Source organism: Chiloscyllium plagiosum, unplaced genomic scaffold, assembly GCF_037043375.1.
Source record: "Chiloscyllium plagiosum isolate Xiang-an unplaced genomic scaffold, Cpla_swu_hap1 HiC_scaffold_51, whole genome shotgun sequence".
NCBI lineage: Eukaryota > Metazoa > Chordata > Chondrichthyes > Orectolobiformes > Hemiscylliidae > Chiloscyllium > Chiloscyllium plagiosum.
Window position 1 is genome coordinate 38,706,888 of NW_028270189.1, and position 26,779 is coordinate 38,733,666.

General features: G+C 42.5%; 1 long non-coding RNA gene across 1 annotated transcript; it reads right to left on the minus strand.

Moving 5' to 3' along the window:
• Nucleotides 1-500: 500 nt before the first annotated feature.
• On the minus strand, nt 501-21,330 carry LOC148135183 (uncharacterized). Its single transcript, XR_015755553.1, has 3 exons — nt 21,211-21,330; nt 13,834-13,893; nt 501-877 (listed from the first exon to the last, which is right to left on the minus strand). It is a non-coding gene; the product is annotated as an uncharacterized LOC148135183 (long non-coding RNA).
• Between the last annotated feature and the right edge of the window lie 5,449 nt (nt 21,331-26,779).

Consider the following 26,779-nt stretch of genomic DNA (forward strand, 5'->3'; position numbering starts at 1 on the left):
TGTGAGCACTCACTGGGCTCTGTCGTGTTGAAGATGCAGCAAATCCCTTGTCACACAGAGGGGTGAACAGCTCCTACCCAGTGTGAACCCGCTGGGGTCTCGGAGACAGGATGAATCCCTGAATCCCTTCTCCCACACTGAATTCCTAATTCTAACTGAGTACATCCTCTTGTTTCCTCAGTTGTTTTTGACAATCTCATTCCCCTCGCACCAGAACCCGTTCCAGTGTTACAGAAACAGCAGAATGGTCAGCTGCAGCTGGTCACCTGACTGATCACTGGACATGAACGGTTCATTCTCCACAGATGCTGCCAGACCTACTGAATGTTTCCAGCAATTTCTGTTTTTATTTCTGATTTCCCAGCATTTCCAGATGTTTGCTTTTCCAATACTCATCTTGTCTGTTGCAGAGGAGTTTATTGATGAGATTAGAGGGGTTTGAAAGTTGTACGTTAGGTCACACATCAGCTATGATCATCATTAATGGCAGAGTAGGGTTGAGGGGCTGATGGCCTTCTCCTGTTCCAATGAAAGTTATCCATCGGCAACTTGTGGTAACATTTCACCTCATTGCTCACTTCGCCTCCACGTCGAACACACTGTTACTGACTGAACAAACCTCCTCTGTTTGAACTAAACCTACTCATGTTCTGTGGCTCCCTCTCCTGCTACCCGGATTTAACTCTCATCATGGAATGCTGTCTCGTATTACTGCAGGAATGCCCACAAAGGGCTCAGCCTGCAGTCTGTATCCACTCGGGTCCACAATCACCGTTTATTTCATTCTTCCTCTCTCATTCTGGCTATTGAACTCTCGGTTTCAATCCATTCTCCTGTCATGCTCTTCAACATGTCCATGTGGGTGGACTAGAGGCAGCTGGGATTTAATGAAGAGAAGTGGGGATTAGGCGGAAGCACGAGGAGAGGCGACAGCAAAGACAGTTCTCATTGTAACGGCAGAGTTTCTCCATGACCCAGTGAGTGGTGAGGCACCTGTGTTTGTGGGGGAGGCAGATTCAATCAGGGATTTGGTAAGACACTCAGGCACTGACCTTTCCATCTGATTGTTAACTCAGACAGAAAGAAAGATGCACATTTAGATAGCACCTTTGATGATTTGGGGCAATGAAGCATGCTTCCAACCCAATAATTTCAACCACAAATCTCTGAAAACACAGACACAAAGCTTTGTACTTGTACCAGGCTGTCTCTGAGCCTCCTCTTTTCTTGAGAAAAGCGTTTTGAGCTGTTCAGCCTTTTCTGGTGATTATTACCGCTGTGTTCCTGTGAGATTTGTGATTGAACCTTTATTTTCCTGTTCCTTGTGAGTGGTGAAAGTAGCAGAAACAGTTCCTGACCTGTGAGGGGTTTCGGTTGATGTATTTATATTTACAAATCCATTCCCACCCTCACATACAGTGTGAAATTGATGTAAAACTGAAGGGAAGGAGTGAGTGAGCACCCACACAATCATATGTATCTGAGTTGAATGAACCTGGCATTAGGAAAATGTGACAACAATCACAACTAGTTAGAATCACAGAATCCAGTGGGTGCAGAAGGAGACTATTCGGCCCATCGAGTCTGCAATGACCTGCTCACCCACCGAACCCCCATAACCACACATTAACCATGGCTAGCCCAACTCACCTAAATTGCACACTGTGGCCATGTTAGCATGGCCAATCCAGTAACGTTACACATTAGAGGGAGGGTCACAAATTACACCCAAATGCTGGGAATTGTGGATGAAGGCTCACAAAAACTTGACTCTGACTCAAATGCTCTGCTTTTCAAAATAAAATCTGGGGGAAACTGCAACCGGAAAAAATTCTGATTATCTCAGGAGGAAGAGAATTCAAAACTTGTGCCGTTGACCCGGGGGGGGCAGTGAAAGTTCCAGAGGTCTGGGAACCATTAGAAATGTAACAGGTTGTGAGCAAGGTGGGGGTGAGACAAGGAAAAAAAGACTGTCTGTCACAGGAGAGATTAAACAGCAGAAATGGTAGTCCCTCAAGGCCACGGGAAATAGAATTGGGGCTGAGAAGGAAACAAGGTGTGCAGCTGTCAAAGAAATATATTTAAAAAACAGATTATAAAAGCATAGAGGGCAGAGTTCACAGTCTGAAATTGTTGCTTTCAATGGTGAATACAAAAAGCTGTAAAGCCTGGGGAGTTCTATTACAGCCAACACATACAGGATGGGCCAAGTGGCCTCGGTCTGTGCTGTAACTTGCTGATTTTTTTTCCTGACATTTGTAGTTCAAGTCTGATGATGCTATTAACTTTTCAAATTGGACTGGAGTTTAATATTCTGGAGAAATGTCAAATAAATCACACTGATCACATTGTGCAGACCTTAGTCCATAACCCTGCATGTTCCAGCATTTCAGTGACATCCATGTCCTGCCGGTGGGACAGGACATACAGAGATGGTGACGGTGGTGTCTAGGACACTGTAAGCTATGATTCTGTGCGTATGATTGTGTCAGGTTGTTGCTTGACTAGTCTGCATTCCAGCTCACCCAATAAGATGACAGCAGGGTGAGACACTACAGTTGGAGCTCATTGCTCGCTAGTTCCTTTCCTTTCTGCTTTTTTTAAAATTTCTTTCTCTCTCACTCTCCCCTTTGCAGACTCTGACACAAGTGTCTCAACATTGAATCATAACAAAAGTTTTGAAAAAATCATGTCTCTACAAGAAATTCAATGGCGGAAAATATATTATTCTTGCATCAACTACATTTTAAACAAAAACAATCGTGTTCAATAAACTCTGTCTCATTTCTTCCTTCAATTCTATCAAGCGAGCTATTATATTTTGTCCCTCAGTTTACCGATCTTAATAAATATCCAATCAATTTCAGAGCAACATGCTTACAAAGTATTGAACCAATTTATCTGTTTAGGTTTTAGCATTAGTTATCAAGTCATTACCATTACAATAATTTGCATAATAATTGGTCTGGGTAAGAAGTATACTGAGGTTCACAATTTAATTTATTGACTATTTGAAAAATGGTACAATATATCTTTTTTTCAGGATTCTAACAGTAATTATTAAGGCATTTGCATTACAATAATTATAGTATGCTTTAGTTTAGTCTTGCTAACAACTACAGTGAAGTTTATATCTGAATTTAATCCAATCTTCCCTTGTACCTATACAGTAATATAAAAATCCATTTTATTTCCAATCAACACACCTACAAAAGAATCCATTATTTCTGATGCAACACGCACTGTTAAAAATATGACTTTTGCTCATTTGAATGATCTGTGTAATCCCAGCCTTATAAATTTAGAAAAATCTAATTACTTTTCCCTGCAACAATTCCTGTTCGTTTTTGCAGATAGCACAGTCAAATAGCAAGATGAAATTTATCATTATTCTTAAGTATGCTAATAGAATTTTGAAAATCTATATGTTGCTAATATATAATCATTGTTCATTTCAGTCCATAGAATATAGAACAGTACAGCACAGTACAGGCCCTTTGACCACGATGTTGTTCCGACCTTTTATCCTACTCTAAGATCAAACGAACCAACATGCCCTTCATTTGCTATCATCCATGTGCCTATCCAAGAGTCGCTTAGATGTCCCTGATGGATCTGAATCTACTACCACCACTGGCAGTGCATTCCACACACCCACCACTATCTATAAAGAAACTATCTCTGACATCTCCCCACAACATCCCCCATTCACCTTAAAATTATGCCACTTTGTGGGGAAAAGTCTTTTATCATCCACTCTATCTATGCCTCTCATCATCTTACACAAAGCTATCAAGTAAGCTCTCATCCTCTTTCACTGCAATGAGCAAAGCCCCAGCTCCCTCAACATTTCTTCATAAGACATGCCTTCCAGTCCAGGCAACATCTTGATAAATCTCATCTGCAGCTTTTCTAAAGCTTCTGCATCCTATGTATAATGAGATGATCAGAACCGAACACAATGTTCTAAGTGTAGTCTCACCACTGATCCATAGAGCTGCAGCATAAACACGTGGCTCTTAAACTCAATCTCCCTGCTAATGAAAGCCAACACACCATACACCGTCTTAATAACCCTATCACCTTGGATATCAGCTATGAGGCATGTATGGACATGCACCCCACGATCCCTTTGTTCCTCCACATTGTCAAGAATCCTGCATTTAATCTGAAAATATGCACTCAAATTTGAAATTCCAAAATGAATAACTTTACATTTTCCCAGGTAGAATTCCATCTGCCACTTCTCAGCCCAGCTCTGCATTATGTCAATGTCCTCTAGCAGCCTACAAAGGCTCTCCACACTATCCACAACTCCACCAACTCTCGTGTCATTGGAAACTTCCTAACCCACCCTTCCACTTCCTCATCCAAGTCATTTATAAAAAAATCACAAAGAGCAGAGGCTCCAGAACTAATCCCTTCAGAACACCATTGGTCACCGTGCTCCAAGCTGAAAACTATCCATGTAATCTCACCCTGTCTTTAATGGGCCAGCCAATTTATTATTTAACCAGGCAGGTTTCCCTGTATCCCATACCTCATTACTTTCTAATTGAGCTACCATGGGGAACCTAATCAAACATCTTGCTAAAGTCCAGATACACCACATCCACTACTCTGTCCTCACCAATGTGTTTGTCACATCCTCAAATAATTCAATAAGGTTTGTGAGGCATAACCTGCCTCTCACAAAGCCATGCTGACCATCTCTAATCAATCTATACTTTTCCAAATAATCATCAATCCTGGCTCTCAGAATCCTCTCCAATAATTTGCCCACAACTGATGTAAGACTGACTTATCGATGATTCCCAGGATTATCTCAATTGCCTTTCTTGAATAAGGGAATAACGTTTGTCACCCATCCAATCATCTGGTATGACTCAAGTGGACAGTGAGGTTGCAAAGATCGTCACCAAAACACAGTAATCCCTTGCCTCCCTTCCCATAACAACCTAAGTTATATCCTTTCTGGCCCAGGGCACTTCTCTACCCCCATGATTTTTCAGTATTTTCAGCACATTCTCCGTCTTAACATTGACCTGTTCGACCATATCAGCCTGTTTCACGTTGGCCTCACAAATAACAAGGTCCCACTCACTCGTGAATACTGAAGCAAAATACTCATTAAGGATCTCCCCTACCTCCTCTGACTGCCGGCACAAGTTTGCTTCACTTTCAGGGGTATAAATGTAGAATTATGTCTCAGCATTGAATTAATGTCAAGATATGTTGCAGTGTGCAATCACTCGATTACTTTGAATATTGAACTATATTTTAACTGAGAAAAAATTTGAATTGATTTGATACTATTTCACTTCATGCTAACATTTATTGTATTTCGAACCACAATAAGAGTTTCCTTTTTACATATATAAAACTTACTTAAAATTAATCGCATGTTTATGTAAAGAAAATAGAATTAACATCTGCTTGTTCCTTCCTTTATCAATGCCTGTTCATTTTGAATTTGTGGAAGTTGTACACTGTTGAAAGGAAGGGAAATTGTCTTCAGCTGAATATTCACATTGAATGACTGATGCATTTTAAATCAAAGTACAATGATCACGCAGTTTTGTCAATTTGTCTTTCAAAGAATTGTCATGAGATTCCTGTTTATTTAAGACTATCATTCCTTCAGTCTACTGTTATTGTAAAATATTGTTTAATTTCCAGTCCATTACACACAGAAACTACCGAATTAATTCCCATTCAAATTACTGCAATAAACAGCTGATTAGTTTTCATTTGAGTAACCACATTAAACATAATATTGCAGTCCTGGCGTCCTGAATGGGAACATTTTGAAAGGAGCTTGTGAAGCTGTGGCAGTGTCTCTATTACTAGACCCGAGGGAAGGTTTCAAATCACACCTTCAACAGAAATATATCAGGAGCTGCTCTGAATGTTGATTAGAGACTACCCAAGCACAGATGGAATTGCTTTTCAATCCAACAGTAGATCTGCTTTTATCTATTATATCAATAATCACAAAATCTGATACTTATTTGTGTCAGGTTACCAAGAAATATGTGTACACGTATCCCCCACTTTTGGAAAGTTTGCTTTAGCCACTTTGCTTTTACAAAAGATTTACATCTGTCCCTGCTTTCTCTAACTGAAAGAAATCTGAAGAGGATTTTCACTTGTACCAAAAAAAAGGAAAATGATTAATGCTTCTTTGATTTACCCCTTTTCAGCTTATGTAAGGTTTCATCATAACGCTCTACTTTCGGATCGTGGGGATACCTGTATCTAATTCTGTTGCTTATAAGTTCCTTGAGAATATTTGAAAATGTTGCAGAATTAAAGATTACAATGTCTAAGTAATGAGATTGATCGTTTCTTTTTGTTCCAAAGGGGCAAGTCCAAACAATTGAAACACATTAAACATTATTCTGTCGTGCTATAAATTGGAAATAAAGTTGATTTCTTCTTCAATAAACTAACAAATTCTACCACCTATTACTTGCCAGTCAGCTGGTTACCTACTTTGTAACTAAATGTTGTGATTTATATAAATATTACTCTGTCCTTTGATCAAAGTGAATTTGTAATTGTTGTTCAGTTTATGAATTGTCAGAAAATTGTTTTTATTTTTCCATTCACCTGTTCATTTTGACCGTAAGATTGAAATGCTTTGAAAATATTGGAGTTTGTTCATTTAAAAATAAGGTTTGCACATCTCTCACATAAGTCATTTCTTGTATTATGATTCAAGGATGTTTTCTGGTGGAATTTGAATAAATTCCCAACATTTGTTCACTTCAAATAAGATCTTTAACACCCAGTTATCAATCTGTTGTTAATGTTTCAGCTGTTACATTGACATTGATTAGGTCATCATTCAGAGAGATCAACTGACAATTATAAACTATTTGCGGGATTATTGAATTGAAAGAAAGATACAGACGTGCAAACATGTTTTGGAAGGAATTGCTTTTTCATTCAAATGTGTAGGCTGTTCAAGAATTCTACATCGCCTTCCATTGTTTATTTTTGGCGAGAATACAAATTTATAGTTCATGTGAATTTTAATGTGTTCTGTATTTTGAGATTAGTGTCAGATTTAAGAAGAAAAGGAGAAGCAATTAATTTAGTGAATAGGAGAAACTTTCTATTCACTAAAGTTTCTGAAAACTTTAGTGAATAGTAAGCAAAGTAAATTAAATTGACAGAAGCCACTTTTAGTATAATCTGTGAATATTCAGTCAAATATTTCTAATGTCAAAAGTGTGACACTGGAAAAGCACAGCAGGTCAGGCAGCATTCGAGGAGAAGCAGAATCAACGTTTTGGGCATAAGCCCTTCATCAGGATTTTTTTCTGATGACGGCCTAATGTTCGAAAGGTCGGTCCTCCTGCTCTTTGGATGTGCCTGCTCTTTTCCAATGCCACACTCTTGGTTCTGATCTTCAGCTTCAGCTTTCCTCATTTTCCCCAAATTTGTTTAATGAACATGAACTGAAAAGGTTAGAATCAGCTGTTGAACAAGACCAAATTAACACTTTTTTTGCAATGTTTATAGAGAAAACCTGTTTGAGAACATGCAACAAATCAGATCGAACATCTCTTGCCGTTAGAACCCTTGGCCCTTCATAATAAAGAATAACCATGGTTTGAACAGCCAGTGTGGTGTGTAACGACTGAACTGAAATACCAGAGGATAACGATTGCATTTATTGGAGGGAATGATAACCAGATCCTTACTGTGATAGTGGTGATTGATCTCAGGAACAATAAGATATTTACTGTGATTATTCCACTGAACAGTGATTAGATGGTCATGGAGATCTTTGTGTGGCTTTATGTGCAGTGTTTTGTTTGAACATTGATTTCAGTAACATTGAGATATTTTACAAGATTGACAATTAACTGTTAAAGATAAGTTTTAAAGGCAACATTTTTAAAAAATGTCAGTTTTATTTAGCGAAAGACATTTCTAATTATATGGAAATCCTACTGTGTGGAAACAGGCCATTTGGCCCAACAAGTCTACACTGACGTTCCAAAGAATAATCCACACAGCACCATTCTGCTCTCAGATTACTGGACATTTACCCCTGGCTAATGCACCTAACCTACACATCCCTGAACAGAACGTGCAGTTTAGCATGGCCAATTTATCTAATCTGCACATCTTTGGATTGTAGGAGAAAACCAGAACATGCAAACTCCACACAAACATGTGGCCGAGGATGGAATCAAATCCAAGTGCATAACACTGTAGGACACGAGTGCTAACCACTGATCCTCTATTCTCAATGCCCAGCCCCCATGCAACAAGTGAAATAAATGAGTGACGTGCAAAACGAAAAGTAAAAATCCCTAACAAATTATGAATGAACAATAATTAGAAAATTAATATGATCAAAGGACAAAACAATATTCAGGTGAATTGCATTGTTTAATTACAAATTTGGGAATTAGCCAACTAATGAATAACGGGAAGTGACATTTGTTTGTTTTACTGATGAAGAAATTGACTTGCTTTTCATCTTTGCAATACTGTAGAATAGCGATTTATGTGCCTGAAATGTTTGAATTAAGCTCTTTCCAATTAAATAAAATCAGTACAATCACATTGACTTCTTCATCCTTAAGACTCAAACATTCTCAGTTACTTTCCAGGAATTCAGAACCAGCAGAATTAGTTAATTTGGTTTCTTGGGAACTCGAAGAGAATAAACAGCAGATTCTGTGAATTAGTCATTAAATGTGATTACACAGCTGAAGACAACATCCCTTCTTTGCAAAAATGCTCAACTTCGAAAAATTCAAAATGCATTGTCATTGTTTAATGAGACAATACAGAGCTGTTAATTCTTTTTCATTTGACTTAACAAAACGCAGGAATTTTACATGATTTTGTTGCATGAAAAATACTTAAATCTTATTGTGATTAGAAGTACAATAAATGTTCGCATCGAAGTGAAATATATTTAAATGAATTCAACTATGTTTCCGCGGGTAAAATAAGAATTAATATTAACAATGATTGAGAGATTGTACACTACAATCTATTTAGTTATTTATGTAAAGAACTGTAATTTCACATTTACAGCAAATATTGGATTGAATGATTATTAGGTGTGAGCAACAACTGAATTATAAAATTCGATCAATGAATTTAGAAATAATGAGAAATCTCGTTTTGCTATGTGACTGAGGAATATATGCAAACAAAAAGGAATTATTGCAATGAAAAGTAATTGCAGGTCTGTGAATTTAAAGTCTGTGATTACGGAAATCATTCAAATAAGCAAACATCAGACATTCATAATTAATGTTGGATGGGAAGTCCTTGGATCCATCGTGGGAAACTTGACCTGGAAATAAAGTTTCATATTGCAGTGTTGGCACTCAGAAACAATTGGTCAAATTAAAATGTGAATCTCACTTTACTTGTTCAAAAGACTTTCTTAAATAATTGTGTAATTATTATCATGACAATGACTTGATAATGTTGTTATATGAGCAATTAAAATGATTCAATATTTCAAAAACACTTTGCTGTGATGTTGATTGAATATTTATTAAAATTGGTAAATTGTGGAATACAATATAGTAACTATCTTTATGAATTGAAGAAAAAAATGATCCATTCAGTGATTATAGAACAATTTTTTATAAGACCATAAGACATAGGAGCGGAAGTAAGGCCATTCGGCCCATCGAGTCCACTCCGCCATTCAATTATGGCTGATGGGCATTTCAACTCCACTTACCCGCATTCTCCCCGTAGCCCTTAATTCCTTGTGACATCAAGAATTTATCAATTTCTGCCTTGAAGACATTTAGCGTCCCAGCCTCCACTGCACTCCGCGGCAATGAATTCCACAGGCCCACCACTCTCTGGCTGAAGAAATGTCTCCGCATTTCTGTTCTGAATTTAACCCCTCTAATTCTAAGGCTGTGTCCACAGGTCCTAGTCTCCTCGCCTAACGGAATCAATTTCCTGGCGTCCACCCTCTCCAAGCGATGTATTATCTTGTAAGTTTCTATTAGATCTCCCCTTAATCTTCTAAACTCCAATGAATACAATCCCAGGATCCTCAGCCGTTCCTCATATGTTAGACCTACCATTCCAGGGATCATGCGTGTGAATCTCCGCTGGACACGCTCCAGTGCCAGTTTGTCCTTCCTGAGGTGTGGGGACCAAAACTGGACACAGTACTCCAAATGGGGCCTAACCAGAGCTTTATAAAGTCTCAGTAGCACAACGGTGCTTTTATATTCCAACCCTCTTGAGATAATTGACAACATCGCATTCGCTTTCTTAATCATGGACTCAACCTGCATGTTTACCTTTAGAGAATCCTCGACTAGCACTCCCATTTCCTTCTGTATTTTGGCTTTACGAATTTTCTCACCGTTTAGAAAGTAATCCATGCTTCTATTATTTTTTCCAAAGTGCAAGACCTCACATTTGCTCACATTGAATTCCATCAGCCATTTCCGGGACCACTCCTCCAAACTGTATAGATCCTTCTCAGCCTCCCCACTTCCTCGGTACTACCTGCCTGTCCACCTACCTTTATATCATCGGCAAACTTCGCTAGAATGCCCCAGTCCCTTCATCCAGATCATTTTTTTAACGTGACCAGCTGCGGCTCCAACATTGAACCCTGCGGGACACCACTTGTCACCGGCTGCCATTCCGAAAAAGAACCTTTTATCCCATCTCTCTGCCTTCTGTCAGACAGCCAATCCTCAATCCATACCAGTAGCTCACCTCAAACACCATGGGCCCTCACCTTGCTCAGCAGCCTCCCATGTGGCACCTTATCAAACGCATTTTGGAAGTCTAGGTAGACCACATCCACTGGGTTTCCCCAGTCTAACCTACTTGTCACCTCTCCAAAGAACTCCAACAGGTTTGTCAGGCACGACCTCCCCTTATTAAATCCATGTTGACTTGTTCTAATCCGACCCTGCTCTTCCAAGAATTTAGAAACCTCATCCTTAATGATGGATTCTAGAATTTTACCAACAACCGAGGTTAGGCTAATTGGCCTATAATTTTCCATCTTTTGCCTTGATCCTTTCTTGAACAAGGGGGTTACAACAATGATCTTCCAATCATCCGGGACTTTCCCTGACTGCAGTGACTTTTGAAAGATCTCAACCTACGCCTCCGCTATTTCCTCAGCCACCCCCCTCAGAACGCTCCCATCGGTGTAAGGAGATTTATCAATTTTAAGACCTTTTAGCTTTTCTAGCACTTTCTCTTTTGTAATGGCAACCATACTCATCCCCTGACTCCCTTTAATTGTTGGGATATTACTCATGTCTTCCACTGTGAAGACTGACGCAAAGTACTTATTAAGTTCTCCTGCTATTTCCTTATCTCCCATCACTAGGCTTCCAGCATCAGTTTGAAGTGGCCCAATGTCTACTCTTGCCTGTCGTTTGTTTCTTATGTATTGAAATAAACTTTTATTATCATTTCTAATATTACTGGCTAGCCTACCTTCATATTTGATCCTCTCCTTCCTTATTTCTCTCTTTGTTATCCTCGGTTTGTTTTTGTAACCTTCCCAATCTTCTGATTTCCCAGTGCTCTTGGCCACTTTATAGGCTCTCTCTTTTTCTTTGATAGATTTCCTGACTTCTTTTGTCAACCATGGCTGTCTAATCCTTCCCCGGATAATCTTTCTCTTCTTGGGGATGAACCTCTGGACAGTGTCCTCAATTTTACCCACAAACTCCTGCCATTTTTGCTCTACTGTCTTCCCTGCTAGGCTCTGCTTTCAGTATATTTTCGTCAGTTCCTCTCACATGCCCTCATAAATAAATTTAACTGTAACACCATTACATCCGATTTTGCCTTCTCTCTTTCAAACTGCAGACTGATCTCTCCCATATTATGATCGCTGCTTCCTAAGTGTTCCCTTACTTTAAGATTTTTTATAAAGTCTGGTTCATTACATAGCACTAGGTCCAGAATAGCCTGCTCCCTTATGGGTTCCATGACAAGCTGTTCCAAAAAGCCATCCTGTAAGCATTCCATGAATTCCCTTTCTTTGGATCCACTGGCAACATTATTTACCCAGTCCACCTGGATATTGAAGTCTCCCACGATCACCATGACCTTACCTTTCTGACATGCCTTCTCTATTTCCCGGTACATGTTGCGCCTCTGGTCCAGACCACTGTTAGGAGGTCTGTACATAACTCCCACAATGGTTTTTTTGCCTTTGTGGTTCCTCAATTCCACTCACACAGACTCCACATCATCCGACGCTATGTCATTCAGTAACATAGATTTAATGTTGTTCTTAACTAACAAGACATCCCCGCCCCCTCTGCCCACCTCCCTGTCTTTTCGATAAGTTGAAAACCCTTGGATGTTTAACTGCCAGTCCTGACCCCCCTGTAACCACGTCTCTGTGATGCCTACCACATCATAATCATTCACGATGATCTGTGCCCTTAGTTCATCTGCTTTGTTATGAATGTTACCAGCATTCAGGTAAAGTGCCTTAATACTAACTTTCTTATCATTAGAGATATTGGAAGTCATAAGATGTCCTAAGTTATCCTTCCTTTTTGCTGCATTCCCAGTCTGTCTCAAGTTTAAATCTGCCTGCACATATGCAATCCTGCCGCTTATCTTTCCATTTAACTCCATACTCTCGGTCGCTTTCACTTTCCCTTCCCCCCCAACTCAGAAGTTTAAAGTCCTACTGACCACCCTATTTATCCTCTTCGCTAGAACATTGGTACCTGATCGGTTCAGGTGGAGACCGTCCCAACGGTACAGATCCCCCCGGTTCCAAAACTGATGCCAATGCCCCATGAAGTGGAATCCCTCTTTCCCACACCAATCCCTGAGTTACGTGTTTACTTCCCTAGTTTTCTTATCCTTATGCCAATTGGCACGTGGCTCGGGCAGTAATCTGGAGATTATGACCCTTGAGGACCTGTACTTCAATTTCCTTCCTAGTGCTCGATAATCCCCAAGCAGGTCCTCCACCCTAGCTTTGCCTATGTTGTTAGTCCCAGTGTGGACCACAACAACTGGATTCTCCCCCTCCCGCTCCATTATCCTTTCAAGCCGGTCAGAGATGTCCCGAACCCTGGCACTGGGTAGGCAACACACCGTCCGAGACTCCCGATCCGGCTTGCAAAGGATATTGGGATCTGTCCCCCTAATTATAGAATCCCCTATAACAACTACTTGTCTTTTTGCTCCCCCCTCTTGAATGGCTTTCTGCACAATGGTGCCATGGTCAGCTGGCTCATCCTATCCAGAGTCCTTTTCCTCATTTGTACAGGGAGCAAGAACCTCATACCTGTTGGACAAGGTCAAGGGCTGAGGCTCCTGCACTCAGGTTCCCCCTACCTGCTTCACTTATAGTCACACTCTGATGTACCTGATCACTAACTGAATGTGAATTACTTAATCTCCCAGGTGTGACTGCCTCCTGAAACAAAGCGTCCAGGTAACTCTCCCCCTCCCAGATGTGCCGCAGTGTTTGAAGCTCAGATTCCAGATCATCAACTCTGATCCGGAGTTCTTCCAGCAACCAACACTTGCTGCAGATGTGGTCACTGCCATTCACAATGGGATCAGCCAGCTCCCACGTCATACAGCTACAGCACATCACCTGTACAGCCATCTCTGCTGAGTTAATTATTTTATTACTTTGTACAGGTTTGAGTTAAAATACTTCCTGATACCTCTCTGCTATAGTCTTTTTTAAAAAAACAATTAATAGATAAACAGTACTTAGTAAGGAGGTTAGAGGAGGAGGAAGAGTGCGGGTAGGAGACACTACGGTTGTAGAGTCTCGGGTTTAGCTGCCTTCCTGATTTATATACTCACTGCTTTCCTTCCCGGCTGCCCCTCTGGTCGTCGTTACGTCCCCCGCTGCTCCCGGTCTTTCTGTGTAGAGAGAAAAAAAAACACTGCTGCCCGCTACCGGTAAGTACTTACTCAGGTTATTCTACTGAACAATAATCAGATGGTGATGGAAGTCTTTGTGTAGCTCTATGTGTACTGTTTAGTGTGAACATTGGTTTCACTAAAATTGAGATATTTACATGAATTAGGAACAGATTGATAATTGGATGTGAATGATCTGATTTAAAATCTGACAGTTTTTGATATTTACTAGGATTGCTGAGTGAAACGTTCTTAAACCATCATGCAATCAATGGGATAGGTGAGAGTTGGCAAATCCAACTTTCAAATGAACAGACCCTAATATTTTCACACCATTTCAATGTCACATTCAATATAAATAGATGACTGGAAAGCTAAAATCAAATCTCACACAATTCATAAACTGACCAGTAATTTAAAAAATGATAAATAATATCATGTGACATTTGTTTATTTTACTGAAGAATTAATTGATCTTTTCTCATATTTATAGCACTGGAACATAAAATTCTATGTGTTGTTTTAACTAAGATCTACAGAACAAGAGAAAATTAATGACTATCATGACTTCGTATATTTCAGCTATATGACTGCAACATTCTCAAATATGTTCTGAGGAATATTGATTGAGTAGAATTAGATACATCTTGCTATTAGTGACCAGAAGAAAGTATATAGCAGATACTGTGATTATTGGAATGAACGATGATACCTCCTTATTATCTCCTGATATTGTGATTCAATATACAGTAAATGTCAGCATCAAAGTAAATTATAATCAAATCAATTCAAAAATATTTCCAAGTTTAAAATAAATACAATATTCACAATGATTGAAAGATTGCACTTTGCAATGTTCTTGCAATATTTATTGTACGGAAGCATTATTCCACATTGAGACCCCTGACTGGATTGCACAATTATTATATATAAGATATATTAGCAAGAAAGGGATTTTAAAAATCATATTCATGAACTTGAGATTAATGAGAAATCTCATCTTGATATTAGACTGAGTAATATATAGAAATGAAGAATAATATTGCAGGGAAACATAATTGGAGCTCTCTGAATTTCAAAGGCTGAGATAATTGTAATCTTTCAAATGAGCAAAAATCAGATAGTTACAAAGAATTTTGCAAGGGATATTATTGCTCGTTTTGTATTTGGATTGGCCTGAACAAATAGGTATTAATATAGTAGCATTGACAATAAGAAATAATGAAAGAAATTTTAAAAAACACTGCATGTTTACAAAGTCTAAGTTAAATTGCTGTGTAATTATTGTAAATGATAAATGCCTTTATAATACTGACAGATAAATTGACTTAATATTTTGAAAGCACTTTGTTCTGATGTTGATTGGATACATTAAGGTTAAGAAACTGAAAATTAAAGCATAAACCTTAGCTGGATGGTGTAAAAAAATTATTCAGCAACAATTGGAAAAAAACAATTTTGTTCAAAACTGCAGGCAATGCAAGAGTTATATGCTTCCAATAGCTTTCTTGAAGAGTCATGTTAATTTTGTTAATGTAATTTTTATCACAATAAAGGTTTCAATATTTATTTCAGAATTAGGAGGAAAAGTTTTAGGCCATGAAAATGACTATTATTGTGAACAAACAGTCGTGTCAATGACATTTGGTACGGAAAGGAATTCTCATAATTGTGTGATTATTATTCACTGCCAACTAACATGGAAGGGAAAGGGAAATTGCCAACATTTCCAAGCATTTGTTTTCTTATAATGAAATGAAAATAAAAATCATTTTGGAGGACACAAGATTTGAAAAAAAGAAACAGTCACATAATGTGACATTTGAGCTGAAGACTAGTTCCCGTTTCCTCGATTGTAGTCTTCACAATAATTTAAAACTTATTGTTGGTTGAACTAAAGAACAAATGGATATAATCAAATTGTTTTCTTGTACACCAAAAAAAGCAAATGTAAAACAATTTTATCATGAAAATTATATCACTCTGAATGTAATAATTTCACACACAATAAATGTATGTATTGAATTGAAATGTCATCATAGTTGTAGAAGTGTTTTCCCCTGACAGGGAATGAAGACTCTGGAAGTAGGCTGAGTTCAGGCAAGTGGAAGATGTTTACTCATGCAGCAATCAGTTAATGAAGGGATCATCCCCCGAGGCCAATCTCGGAAGGGAGATCCATGACACACTGTAACATATACAATAAAAATCAGCATTTTTATGGACTTTCTGCATCACAATGGCCACATGTACTGTAGTTACAGCCCTCTCCTCCTCACCCAATTCAAACACTTAATCGTAGATGGACATTCTAATGGACATTCCCAAATTCCTTTCTTCTCATGTTGTTTAACAGGTACGATAATCTCCAGACATTGGGATCTTTCCACACATCTTATTAATTCAGATTCCAAAGTTATTCCTGCACTCCCTCGGGCCTCTCAGGATGCCTTATCAGTTGGGACATTTTGAATTCTGCTATTCATTATATTTTATTTTATCAAAGTCAATTACTTCTCATATTGGTCACTGTCCTAATTATATATGTACAAAGAAATACAAAATACAGTTAGTTTTAACTTACTTGCTATAAGATTAGTAATATGACTTGTGTTCTAATGTTCGTTACGTTGTGTAAAATTATACAGCTACTCTTATTGTCAGGACTTTATAATTAATGGGCAGTCAACATCATAGCTTGTAGTTAATTCCTCAAACTAGCTAACTACACATCTAAGTCTAAATGCTTTTCTATAATGTTTTTTTTGATAGGCATTGGTTACGTGTATCTAATTATGTTACAAATTACCTCTATGATTGTCAAGAATCTGTAATTAGAACCTTTGTTTAATATTCTTAGTAACTTTAAAATAATAACTATTTCTGACAAACGAATTCTTCTATTGTCACGACAGCTGATTAGAAATCTCATATAGCTGCCTGTCATATGTAAAAATGAACATCAATTGTTGGAGTGTAATGGGCATAGTGGTTAGCACTGCGGCCTCACAGCACCAGAGACCCGGCTTGAATTCCCACCTCAGGCGACTGACTGTGTGGAATTTGCACATTCTTCCCATGTCTGCGTGGATTTCCCCCCACAGTCCAAAAATGTGCAGATTAGGTGAATTGGCCATGCTAAATTGCCCGTAGTGTTAGGGGCAGGGGTAAATGTAGGGGTATGGGTGGTGTGAAAGACGATTTCGGTACAAATAGTTAAGATGTGCATGACCTCAGAGTCTAAGGGGAATAGAGCCGTGGGGGTAGGGTAAAACATGCTTCTCTATAATAAAGGACGAGACAGAGTAGAAAAACCAAGTCCTTGATTGATAAGACCACTAACTCTGACAGAGAAGAATAAGTCCTTGACTGATAAGACTGCAGGCTAGAAAAACAACTAGGGAGACATATACTGCAGACTTTGTGATAAGGGTCCAGAATGGAAAAATAATGAATGTTCAGAATGTGAACCTCGTGACTCTTTAGAGCTATAGAAGGGAGGAGCTTGAACTGTATTTAATCGAAAACTTTGTTAGCCTGGCGCGCTTTTCTCAGAAGAGTGCCCAACTCTGCAGACTTGCTAATAAAACTTTGTTTTCCTGAATTTGTCTAGAGCGATTATTGAGAAGCGATTTTCGTTTCTAACAAACTTGGGGGCTCGTCCGATCAACACTCCGGCCGCGAGGGGGGGCTGAGGAAGGACATCGGAGAAGGTGCACCCTGCCGAGTTCGGCAGTCCCTGATTCCTTGCTTGTCGCCCCGCGCGGCTTGAGCGAGTGATATCCGGAAGGCTCAGGAGAACAAAGGAGGGGTGTGGCCGAGGCAGTGGGGACGGTTAACGATCGAGTAATTTCGGTGCACCGAACCCAGGTAAGAACAGACTTGCGGGGACCGTCTTTCCGGAGGACTGGGGACCTGCGGAGTGCCTGTAGATTTTTCTACAGAGACGTGGGACTCAGGAATCTAGAGACCGGGGCTCGTCTGTGCGGGATTTTGCAGAGACCGTGTTTGCGGAGGAATGTGGACCTACGGGGTGCCTGTGATCTGTTTCACAGAGACGTAGGACACAGGAATCCAAAGACCGGGGGTGCCTGCAAAGGGACCTGGGCGATCACGGGACTGAAGGTCCGGGAATTGGCTACATAGTGATAGATTATCACGGGATAATACTGGAATCTCCGATTTTACAAAGTCCTCGGCAATGGGAAGTAAGGGATCCAAGACGAATAAGGGAAAGGTAGGCTTGAGCGTAGACAATGAAAAATACCCCGGGGTATCTGCCGATAGTCCGTTAGGAATAATGTTAAATAATTGGGATCAAGGTAGGAGAAAAGGAAAATCTAGAAAGAAGATGGTGAGATACTGTCAAACGTGGTCCCAAACACCTATTCAGGGAGACTCAGTGTGGTGGCCTAAATTCGGCACTGACGAAGACTGGGTCCGGCAAGCTCTAATTTTATATGTCAATTCGAAACCTAATGTTACTCGGGGGGAAAGTGATTACGCCCTTTGTTGGCTGCCAGTCACACTATCTTGCAAAATGAAGGTAACCAATGAAGACTCGAAAGGGCAGAAAGAATGGGAACCTTTAGATCACTTACCACCGCCCTACGTGACCCCGTCGGCCCCGCAAAATGGTCCTTCGGGTGGCGACGATTCAGGGGAAGGGGAAGAAAGTGGGGAGGAACCACCAGGTGCCTCAGGATTACAGACTAGATCTCAAGCTGAAAAGAGTCACAGACGGAACTCTGTCCCGATTGCAAGAATGAATCCACTCCGGGAAGTGCCCATGGGAGGCGCGGAAGGAGGGACGGGATATGTGAACGTCCCCTTAACGAGTACTGAAGTACGGAATTACAAGAGGGAGATGAAGGGCCTCCTGGAGGACCCCATGGGCCTGGCTGAACAATTAGATCAGTTCCTGGGGCCAAATACTTATACGTGGGATGAGATGTATTCCATCATGGGAACATTGTTCTCTAGCCAGGAGCGACAGATGATACGACAAGCTGCGCTGTTGGTCTGGGATAGAGAGGGAGGAGCAGGAGGGGAGCAGAAATTTCCCCTCACCGACCCCGAGTGGGATAAGCAAACGGAAGAAGGAAGACGCAACATGAGGGATATGCGGGAATATTGGATAAAAGGAATAAGGCAGGCAGCCCCGAAGGGGCACAATTTTACCAAGGCCTTTGGGAATCATCAAAACCCGGAAGAAACCCCTACAGACTTCCTAGACAGGATTAGGAAGAACTTGCAGCAGTTCGCTGGGGTGGACCCTGAGACGGAAGTGGGACAGCAACTCATACGGGTAGAGTTTGTGTCAAAAGCCTGGCCGGACATACGAAAGAAGTTAGAGAAAATGGATGATTGGGATAGTAAACCTCTGAGTGAACTACTACGGGAGGCGCAAAAGGTGTTTGTGAGAAGGGACGATGAGAAGCAAAAGAAGGCGACAAAGATAATGATGCAGACGGTGCAACAAGTGACAGCTGGAAGGAGGGAAAAAGGAGAGCCGTGGCAGGAACAGGAAAGGGGAGAGTCGTGGCAAGAGCAGAGGAAAAGAGGACCGGGGCCGGAACAAATGAAGGGTGGAGGAACTCGAGGCCGCGACAGGGAAACGAGAAGGATACTCAGATGTTACTATTGTAATGAAGAGGAACATTTTAAGCAAGAGTGCCCCCGCTACAAGCGGGAAGTGCGGTCGTACGCCCTGATGGAGGAAGATTAGGGAGGTCGGGGGTTCCTACCCTTGGGGCAAAAGGACTATTGACAGGAACCCCTGGTAAACTTGAAAGTAGGGCCCCAAGGGTCGGAGATCACATTTATGGTGGACTCGGGAGCCGAAAGATCAAGTATAATCCAAATACCCCCCGGCACCCGAGCAGGAAGAACAGTTATGGGGGTATCTGGCATTGGAGGAAAGACATTGCAAGTCCCAGTAGTGGAGGACGTGGAAATTGGGTATGAAAACAGAACTACTAAACGAGACCTCCTTCTACTGCCATCGGCGGGGTTTAATTTGTTAGGAAGAGACTTGCAGGTCAAACTAGGGATCGGAACGGTACCAAGTAACGGGGAAATGGTGGTACGGTTGTTCGCCCTCACCGAAGAAGATGATCAACAAATAGACCCGGGAGTTTGGTACCGGGAGGGGAACAGAGGGGGTCTAAACATCAAACCTCTCCAAATCACCATGTTACCAGGAAAAGGCCCGGTAAGAAGGAAACAGTATCCGATTGCTATGGAAGGACGGGAAGGGTTACAACCTGTGATAGAAAGATTAATCACAGATGGACTACTGGAGGAATGTATGTCCCCTTTCAATACTCCAATACTCCCTGTGAGAAAGCCGGATGGGACGTATAGGCTGGTGCAAGACTTGCGGGGGTTGAATGGAGTAGTCCAGGCTAGATACCCGGTGGTACCCACTCCCTACACGTTAATGAGTAAAATTCCCCCCGAACATGAATGGTTCAGCGTAATAGATCTGAAGGATGCCTTCTGGAGTTGCCCCCTTGACGAAGAAAGTCGGAACCTTTTTGCATTTGAATGGGAGAATCCCTTCTCAGGACGAAAGCGACAGTTAAGATGGACAGTCTTGCCGCAGGGATTCACGGAGTCACCCAACTTGTTTGGACAAATACTGGAGCAGATCTTAGGAGGATTTCGGTGTAACGCGGAGAATCAATTGCTCCAATATGTCGATGATCTCTTACTCTCAGGACCGGGAGAAGAGGAGGTACGAGCAGACACCGTTGCCCTGCTGAACTTCCTGGGGAAACAGGGCCTACGCGTCTCCAGGACAAAACTCCAGTTTGTGGAGCAAGAAGTAAGATATCTGGGCCATCAGGTCAGTAAGGGGCATCGCCGTATCACGCCAGAACGAATATCGGGGATGACGGGTATGCCAATACCCAGGACGAAGAAGGAAGTCAGACAATTCCTGGGACTAGTAGGGTATTGCCGGATATGGATTGAAAGTTACGCCACTTTAGTAAAATTTTTGTACGACAAACTGGGACAAGAAGGACAAAAGGTGGACAGGTCAGATGAGGAGGAGCAGCGATTTAATATTATTAAAACTAAACTGATCCGATCTCCGGTATTGGTTTTACCCACCCTGAAGGAACCGTTCCAGTTATATGTTAATAGCGCCGGCGGAATTGCCCAGGGTGTGCTTACTCAGCTGCGGGCAGGGAAACGTTAGCCGGTTGCATTTTTGTCAAAAATGTTAGACCCTGTGTCATGTGGATGGCCGACCTGTATACAGGCAGTGGCAGCTACGGCAATGTTAGTAGAAGAGGCCCGAAAACTTACCTTTGGAGGAAGGATCACAGTATACTCCCCACATTCGGTTAGTGCCATACTGGCTCAAAAGGCTCACCGCTGGTTAACAGACTCTCGCATCCTGAAGTATGAGACGATTTTGATGACCGCGAACGATCTCAATTTTGCAAAAGATCTCAGTTGCAACCCAGCCCAGTTTCTGTAAGGACGTCCTGCAGATGGGGAACAGGAGCATGATTGTGTGGAATTTGTGGACTTGCAGACCAAGAGCCGAGAGGACCTGCAAGAGGCCCCGCTGGGTGAGGGACAGGAACTGTATATCGACGGGTCCTCCCGGTGCATCAGTGGAGTACGATACAGTGGCTATGCTGTCATAGATGGTGCAACGAAACGGGTGATTGAGTCTGGACGACTGCCCGGGAAGTGGTCAGCCCAATCCTGTGAGATGTACGCCCTCCAGAGGGCCCTGAAGCTGTTGGAAGGGAAAGTGGGGACCATATATACTGACTCAAAGTATGCATACGGAGTCGTTCATACTTTCGGGAAAATCTGGAAAGAGCGAGGATTGATAACTTCCCGGGGAAAAGAATTAGCTCACGAACAAATGATCAGCCTAACGTTGGAAGCCCTGGCGTTACCTGCGGAACTTGCAGTAGTCCATGTACCCGGTCACCAGAAGGGGTCGACACCGGAAGCGGTGGGAAACCGGCTGGCAGACGAGGAAGCCAAGCGGGCAGCGGTCGAAAAATCCGTCCAATTGTTAACGTTAATACCGTTGAGGGAAGGGCTCGCTAAACAACCCGTCTTCACCCAGGGGGAGATTGATAAAATGGATCAATTGGGTGCCCGGCTAGAAACTAACGGGAAGTGGAGACAAGTACTGAACAAACAGATGGGAGACAAGTACTGAACAAACAGATCACCCGAGGTATTCTGCACCGATTACACCATCAGACCCACTGGGGGGTGCAAGCCATGTGTGATACAATCCTGAGAGACTATGTATGCAGGGGGATATACACATTAGCCCAACAAGAGGTAGTCGGATGCCCCACTTGCCGGCGTATTAATCAGAAAGCCATGCGTTCTATGCCAGCCGGTGGTCAGCCCCTCGCGATTAGGCCATTTCAGAGGATCCAAGTCGACTTTCCAGAATTACCCCCAGTACAGAGATGGAAATATCTGCTAGTAATAGTAGACCATTTCACTCACTGGGTAGAGGCTTTCCCAACTGCCAAAGCCGATGCACCAACCGTGGCCCGACTATTGTTAGAGAACATAATCCCGAGATATGGCATAATGGAATCTATCGACTCTGACTGCGGGACGCATTTTATTTCTAAGCTACACCATTTGATCTGTACTGCCCTGGGTATCCAATGGAAATTCCACGCACCCTGGCATCCTTAGAGTTCGGATCGAGTTGAGAGAATGAATGGCACGCTCAAGACCCAATTGACTAAGCTGATGTTAGAAACTAAGTTACCCTGGCCAAAGTGCCTGCCCATTGCCCTATTGAGGATACGTACGGCACCTCGCCGAGATGTCGGGGTTTCCCCCTATGAAATGCTGTTCGGATTACCGTATTGGAGTAAGGTTGATGGATGTCCCACTCTACAAGGGGGGGATGTATTTATCCGAACCTATTTACTGGCCTTATCCCGTTCTTTTGCAGAACTCCGGAGGAAAGGTCTCCTGGCTCAGACTCCGCCGCTCGACTTCCTCCTGCATAAGGTGGAGCCCGGAGATTGGATACTTGTTAAGACCTGGAAGGCCGAAAAGCTCCAGCCGCGGTGGGAAGGATCGTTCCTGGTTCTATTAACAACTGAAGCAGCTGTTCGGACGAAAGAAAAAGGGTGGGTCCACGCATCAAGGATAAAGGGGCCTGTTCCGCCTGAAGAAGAAAGCACCTGGACATGCGAGCAAGGGGACAAGCCGTTGTCGGTAAAACTGAAAAGACAGCAATAATGAACTCTACTTGAACTGTATTGGTGGGGATATTGATAAGTTTACTCCTGTATGTGGGGGAGGGTGAGGGGAGATGTGACAAATGTCGAACTACAGTAAGACTTGGGATTCGAATCTATTCGGGATCATTTGTGTCCCATTCCTATGTGGACGATAGGTGTTACGATGTGAGTGCACGCCATGAATGTTGGGAGGATGGGAGACCCTATTATCAGGTATATAATAAAGGATACGGTGGCAAAATCCATGGATGCCCTATAAATGACCGCTGGGTGTGTATTAGCAAAACTGGGAGGTGGGACCTATCCTCCGTGTTGCTCAGGGAGCAGGTTGACAGAGTCAAGGAGACCAAGATACAGATCCCTGATCGGGGGTTGGGGAAAGAGCAAGACCGTCAGGGAACGGTCGTGCTCCCTAAAGTGCCATCTGTATACGAAGAGGTAGAAGGACAGATTGAACTCCCTGATGTTACACAAAACCTGTTTATTGATCTCACCTCTAGAATAGCCACTGTTTTAAATGTTAGCAATTGCTGGGTCTGTGGGGGGGCCGCATATGTCGGAACAATGGCCGTGGACTGGTCAAAGCTTAGACATAGGGGAATTGCTGCAAACCACTTGGACTCATGACAACGACAGAAAAAGCCAGGGGTGGAGACTGACAAACAGCCCTGAGGGCCAGTTCTGTATTGAAGGCAAGGGGACCATGAAGGTAGGGATTAGCCCCTGTCAGAATATATTGGATGCAACCACGCGAGTATGGTGGCCTGAGAATATTGCTTGGTACATTGCACACCGAGATCATCAAAATTGCATTCGGTTACGTTCTGATTCCTCCTCTTACGAGCTAAGTGCTGACCCTTCCGATGGCATGAAAAGAGTGTGGAGCGGTGGTTGTCAGGGGAATCAATGCTGGAATAATCCTGTCCAGACTCTGCCACAGGGCGAACAATCCGAATACTGGAATTGCAGTGGTCCTGGTCCTTATGAGGGCGTCCCTGGGGTAAAGGAGTTGTGGGATGACGTTGTGAGGCAGGGAGGGCCTGCTCCAGATGGCCTATTTTGGATATGCGGTAATCAGGCATATTCCAAACTGCCCATGGGATGGGCTGGAGTATGCTTCCTGGGTCTAATAAGACCTGAATTCTTCCTATTACCCCGGGAGGAAGGCGATGATTTGGGAGTTAAACTCTTTGACTCCCTGCGTAGGTCGCCAAGGGATATCCAAGTCGGTGATTGGGGGGATGAGTGGCCACCGGCCCGGATTATTGAATACTACGGGCCGGCTACGTGGGCACAGGACGGATCATGGGGATATCGTACTCCTATCTATATGTTAACTCGAATTATCAGGCTCCAAGCAGTCGTAGAGGTCATTACTAACCGGACTGCCCTGGCCCTAGAGTTGTTGGCTCAGCAGCAAGATCAGATGAGGGGTGCTATATATCAAAACCGACTTGCCTTGGATTATCTGTTGGCCTCGGAGGGGGGTGTGTGCGGGAAATTTAACCTGACAAACTGCTGTCTAGAAATTGACGATAATGGTAAAGCGGTTTTGAAAATTTCTGATGAAATTCGGAGATTGGCCCATGTGCCAGTACAATCTTGGCGTCCACTTAGTGGCATCGGATGGTGGGATGGTCTCCTAGGTGGTAGCTGGTGGCGCACGGCGTTGCTGGTGGTTGGGGGCGGCATGATTCTTCTTCTCGTATTACCCTGCCTAACTCCCTGTATTCAGTTTTTAATTCAGAAAAATATTTCCCGACTCCAGGCAGTGGTGGTTCCACAACATGGGACGCGGGAACTTAAAGTGATGTTGCTGCGAAAGACCAAGGATTTCCCGGGCCCTTGAGGGAGGGGGGGCTTATCTTGGTTGAAACTTTATTGCTGGAACAGCACAGCAGGTCAGGCAGCATCCAGGGAACAGGAGATTCGACGTTTCGGGCACAGGCCCTTCTTCATTCCTGAAGAAGGGCCTGTGCCCGAAACGTCGAATCTCCTGTTCCCTGGATGCTGCCTGACCTGCTGTGCTGTTCCAGCAATAAAGTTTCAACTTTGATCTCCAGCATCTGCAGACCTCACTTTCTCCTCGGGGGGCTTATCTTGGTCAGGCACATCTTAAAGAAAGAAAAGGGTGGAATTGTGAGAGGTAATTTCGGTTTAAACTTTAAGATGTGCCTGGACCACAGACTGATCTATAATAAAAGACAAAACTTTTGTTTCTTTTCTACAACATTTTATATACTCAAAAGTAGAATAGTTTAAATTGTGCAGAATGCTGACAATTTGTGAGCAGAGTAAAAACAAACAGGCCCTTCATTGATGAAACCATTAACACAGGCAGGGAAGGATGAGTCCTTGACTGATAAGACTCCAGGACAGGGAAACGACTCGAGAGACATCTGTTACAGATTGCACAGACAGAGAAGAATAAGTCTTTGACTGATAAGACTACAGGGTGAGAAAAACAACAACTTTAGAGACTCTGGAGCCATTTGTTGCAGACTTTGTGATAAGAATAATGATGTTTTTAAGAATGTGAACCTCATGGCTTGTTAGAGCCAAGGAGAGGAGGGATTTGTACTGTATATAATGGGAGACTTTGTAAGCCTCAGCGCGCCTTTTCTTCAAGGGTGCCCAACTCTGCAGACTTGACTTGTTAATAAAACTTTGCTTTCCTGAATTTGTCTAGAGCGATTATTGAGAAGCGATTTTCGTTTCTAACATAAACCATCACCACAGACACTGACACCAATCTCCCCCTGTCTGATATAAATCAGCTCCACATTCTCTGACACCAATCTCCCCTTGTCTGATATAAACCAGCCACTCAGACACTGACAACAATCTCCCACTGTCTGATATAAACCAGCACAACAGTCACTGACACCAATCTCCCACTGTCTGATATAAACCATCACCACAGATTCTGACACCAATCTCCCCCTGTCTGATATAAATCAGCCACACAACACTGACACCAATATCCCGTTGTCTGATATAAACCAGCCGCTCAGCTACACCTGTCTGATATAAACCTGCCCTACAGTCACTGACACCAATCTCCCCCTGTCTGATATAAACCAGCTTTACAGTCACTGACACCAATCACCCCCTGTCTGACATAAATGTGCCCCACAGTCACTGACACCAATCTTCCCCTGTCTGATATAAATCAGCCCCACAGTCACTGACACCAATCTCCCCCGGTATGATATAAACCAGACCCACAGTCACTGACACCAATCTCGCCCTGTTTGATATAAGCCAGCCCCACAGTCACTGACACCAATCTCCCCCTGTCTGATATAAATCAGCCCCACAGACACTGACACCAATCTCCCCCTGTCTGATATAAACCAGCCCCACAGACACTGACACCAATCTCCCCCTGTCTGATATAAATCAGCCCCAGAGACACTGACACCAATCTGCCCCTGTCTGATATAAACCAGCCCCACAGAGACTGACACTAATCTCTCCTTGTCTGATATAAACCAGCCCCTCAGCCACTGACACCAATCTCCCCCTGTCTGATATAAACCTGCCAAACAGTCAGTGACACCAATCGCCCCATGTCTGATATAAACCAGCCCCTCAGACACTGACACCAATCTCCCCTTGTCTGATAT